Source organism: Egretta garzetta, unplaced genomic scaffold (assembly GCF_000687185.1).
Source record: "Egretta garzetta isolate BGI_Z169 unplaced genomic scaffold, ASM68718v1 scaffold14, whole genome shotgun sequence".
Classification (NCBI taxonomy): Eukaryota; Metazoa; Chordata; class Aves; order Pelecaniformes; family Ardeidae; genus Egretta; species Egretta garzetta.
In genome coordinates, this window is record NW_009259588.1 from 5,010,255 (window position 1) to 5,014,567 (window position 4,313).

Below are 4,313 nucleotides of genomic sequence, written 5' to 3' on the forward strand. Positions count from 1 at the left end.
CAGGAAGTGAAGGATGAGGTCTTTTGTAATTTGAGATACTATCTTTTTTTTATGAGTGTTTTAGTATCTGCTAGCAATGATCTACTTTATGAATGTAATGCCCACTCAGTTCCCACTGAGCTGAAGCCATTTACAAAAGACACAGAGAAAGATTACTGAACACTATTTTCTTACTGATCAGCACAAAGTTATTTGGCACAAGCATCTCCGTAAATATTTGTCCAAGACTGGGTAAATTTGCAGTGTACGATGGCCCTCAGACCTGTACTTCTCTCTTTCAAGTGAGAAGGCTCATAGTCTAGCACTGGAGCTCAGATGTGCTTCAGCAGAAATACAAAATGCTAACGCCTGAGCTTAGTATCATTGCTGTCTTTCCCTTTGAATCTGTTCTTTTTCATTTTGTTCAATGTTCCCCTTCACAAACAAAAAGAAGATTCATTTTGAGATGGAATGAATGTAAGGTTATTCCTGGCTGCTGGGTAATGAAGAGAATTTGTGACGTGCATTACACAGGACTGGGCTTTGGCATGAGGAAGCCAGAGGGAGAGGAGGGAACTGTACGCACCTCCCGGTGAATATGCAGAGGAAGAGGACAGATCCAGAACCGTTTTCAGCCTCATGAAGCTGAAGGCTTCTGCTTTGGTATGTGCAAGGAGGTCCGACGGACTCCGTTCACAGCGACACACTGGCAGCCTGCCACAGTATTTTGTTCATGTGTTTGTGACATCCATGGGCCCGGAGCTGTAATTGCGGTCTCAGATGTCACAGTACTACTCGCCCAGGAGATATTTATGGATCTCATACGTACACTCTATAGGCATTGTGTAGTTTCAGGCACATTCAAGAAAACTCCCCACTCGAGAAGAGGCACAGCAAGTCCATAGCCCCTTTTTTAAGCTACACGTCAAAGCAATATACTCCACTGGGTCTCACCACCAAAAGTCACTGAAAGGTCTGGACAGGGTGGATTGCAGGCACAGGGCTCAGACTCATACCATAGATATTATCAGAGGCATACTAACAAACTGGGAACCGAGTTGACTATTAGTGCTGCTTGTTTTCCTGTAAAGTGACTTGCTGCTTTTCACAGTTGCATTTTAATTATTTAATTTAATAAGGACAAGTACATACTTTCCTCCTCCAACAGAAGGGAAAGGCCAGACAACCACTTCCACACTTATTTATTTCTCCAAAGCTTATGAAACATTTAGAGAATATAGTGTAATCCATAAACCTAGCTAGGGAGAAACAACTCCATATTGTTTCCTATTTATATTATTAACTTTTGCTCCAAAGTATACCACCACACTAACAAAATCACCAAAATGTCACCATCTGTGGAAAAGAATACGGTGACTATCAGCAAGGAGCAGGATACAGTTCAGCACGGGGAACAGAAACTATACCAGGTTGCCAAATGCTATTCCTACATGAAGTGTAGGGAGGTTTCCGTGGCCTTGTATGAGTGGACAGCACTTTGTATTAAATACACGCATCGGACAGCAAGATGCATGGGAGAAAAGGAGTCTGATTCTCATCATACTGGCTTGGCTCCAGAATGGCTCCGGTTTATTTTGAAGGAATACTTCCCACTTTACCACAGCTTTAGACACTCTGCAAACACACTCCTCTCAATTCATAATCTAAAGCATTACTTTTGGGAGCATAACTGCAGTCATCCCCTTATCAATGTGCTGTATTTTTTCCAACGTAGCTTATGTTCACCAAGGGAAGGGTTTCAGCCACTTCCATGCTATGACAACAACCCATACACCCACTCACATTCAGGCACAGACAAGTCCTAAACAGGACAAGAATCGGGTCAATATATTTGTTTTGGAAAATACTTAAGGACAGGATTTTGAAACTTCTGTTTCCAGAAATCTTGGTACCCCAAACCCAGTGCTTGCCCTTAACTGAAACCACTTGCCCTTCAGGCTGAGTGTAGCCCAACATATCATGTTGCTGTGCCGGCTCATAGTCAGTTGCAAAGCTGCACGGGGGTATTTCAGTCACAGCCCGTAGCTCTGCTAAAATTTACTTCTTAAAATCATTCAGTGTCTATTTACCAAGAGGATGGGAAGTCACCCTGCAATGCTTCTTTACCTATAGTCATCCTAAATATTTTACTATTCACAGTGCTCTCTGAAGGAGCATATTTGATATTGCTGTATACAGTAAGGAAGCAGAGGGCCTTTGCATTACAGAAAAACCAGAGCTTTATAAGAAGCCAGACAGAAACATCTTCATTACTGAAGCAGCTTTGTACTGAGAAAGCCTTATGCCGAGAAGGAGAAAGCAGTGCAAACATACCAGTAAATGCAATTTTCTGTTCTCAGTGTAAAAAATTTTAAAAATGCAAACTAGGAAACAAATGTATTGTGTATTTAGTATGTGCTTATGTAAACCACATAACCCTAAACCCTGAACAGATTAGAAGTGTACACTTACAATACGGATCAGCATATTTTTCCTTCATGATACCAGCTGTATGAGACTGTGGCAGAAGAAATGCCTTTAAACCAGGAGGAAATCTCTGCATTTTAAACTCAGGCTCCCTCCAGCTTAATCAGACGTGTTTTCAGTATGAAGGGAGTTCTTGTATTTAAACTAAAACAGATATAGGACTGACAGTATGCCACCTTAGCAACTGCTTTCCACACAGATATATCCTAATACTGCAGCACTTTCAAACACTTCACACGGATATTTAAAAGTTACACTGACAAAAGTCATTTCAACCTTTTTGAAAGTACTTGATGTCTGCTTAATTTTCTGTGCCTTTAACAGTCAGGACTCCGAGATTTCCTTTTTGCCTCAGCTCTAAGCACCACACAGCTTGATTTTAGCCAAGCCACAAACAACATTTATTTTAGCTCTTTAATCATTCTAGTTCTAACCTTTTTTTTCTTTAACTAAGCCTTTTCTACTTTCTTCCATTAGAAGCAAATGCTGGCTTTCTGTTCTTTTCAGGGTATCCTTTGCTTTTAAGGGAAAAAAAACAGGCAGAAAGCTGTATTCCAACATACCTTGAAAGGAGAATAGCATTCACTGCCAGCTGTGTGACTTTTCAGTAGCTGCGCTCAGACTCCAGCGTTCCCAAGAACCACGATGTCACAAACCCCTGAAGCTCACAACCAGGAGCGGAGGGAGATTGCTCTCGCACGCCCTTCCTCTTCTCCGGGCATCTGACAGCTGTACACTTTTTAGGACTGCAGCAGGACTTGTCTCCCAGCCCCTTTGCCACGCTGATAAGTCATCCCCTCCCTGCTATTAAGAGCATGCTACCATTAAATCTTAAAAGCACGTCACAGCTTGTATGCAGTAGCTGTGGGAAAGCTGCATTTATATATACAGGAAGCTTGAGTACAGCACTTCCTACTTCCCATCCGAGTCTCAATCCAACTGCAGGTGATTACTTAAACCCTGTCAGCTTCCAGCCAATACATACCCTATGCTCTTATTTGGGTATCTGTGCTGCTTTTAATTAGAACTCCTATCTGAGCCCTGACAAGATAAAACTGAGAGAGACAAGGCATTCGATGTGACACTCATAAAAAAACCTCCCAAATGCCATTTAACCTGTTTTAGGATAGCAGTTTGTATAGCAGCTGCCCTAGCAGCAGATGATGTCTGAAACATTGCTGGCTTCTGCTTATCTCCACATGTGAAAAATAGCATCTAAAAGCAAAGCAATTTCTTCATGTTAGAGGGGAAGGGAGCAAAAATCTACACTCACAAGTAAAATATCAGTGTAATTTCAAATCTGAGTGCTTAATGATGATTGTGCTTAGGTTATTTTGTCACTATTAAATTTTGATTCTTTAAGCTGGGCTTGTGTGCAGGAGGGGCTGGTAATTCTGCAGTTCTGTATGCCAAAGATGCAGGTGTGATTCACACCAGCCAAGCAGGAGAAGGTACTATTGTGCCACACGACACCAAACCTTCAAGAACTTTTCCTGCTGTAGGAAATACCGTACCCACAGATAAGAAGTACAGATACATCCGAGTGCAGGGGGTGCAGAAAAACAGAGGGAGAAAGAAGTAGAGATGTTAACCTATAATTTTCTTTTTATGATGGAATAAGTTTACTTTGTACTTCATGCAACTATTGCTGGCATTTTGCCTCAGGACTTTTCTGTGAAGACTGATGTACAGGCATTTCTTCCAGGGTGTACAGAAACTCACAGCTGACTCTTTAGTTACATTCAGACAATTGTACTGCATCGGAATAACTTAAGGAAAAGGCAGAAAGCTCATGCGACTTTAATTCAGCCTCCTTGCACCTATGCATTACAGCTTTGCTTGAATTA

The 4,313-nt window shown here is 41.6% G+C and overlaps 1 protein-coding gene across 1 annotated transcript in view; it reads right to left on the reverse strand.

Moving 5' to 3' along the window:
* RNF144B (ring finger protein 144B) overlaps window positions 1-3,092 on the reverse strand; it is a 49,806-nt gene extending 46,714 nt beyond the window's left edge. Inside the window, exon 1 of the mRNA XM_009637934.2 lies at window positions 3,030-3,092. The gene's annotated coding sequence lies outside the window, so the exon portion shown is untranslated. The remainder of the gene's footprint in view (window positions 1-3,029) is intronic.
* Window positions 3,093-4,313: the final 1,221 nt, after the last annotated feature.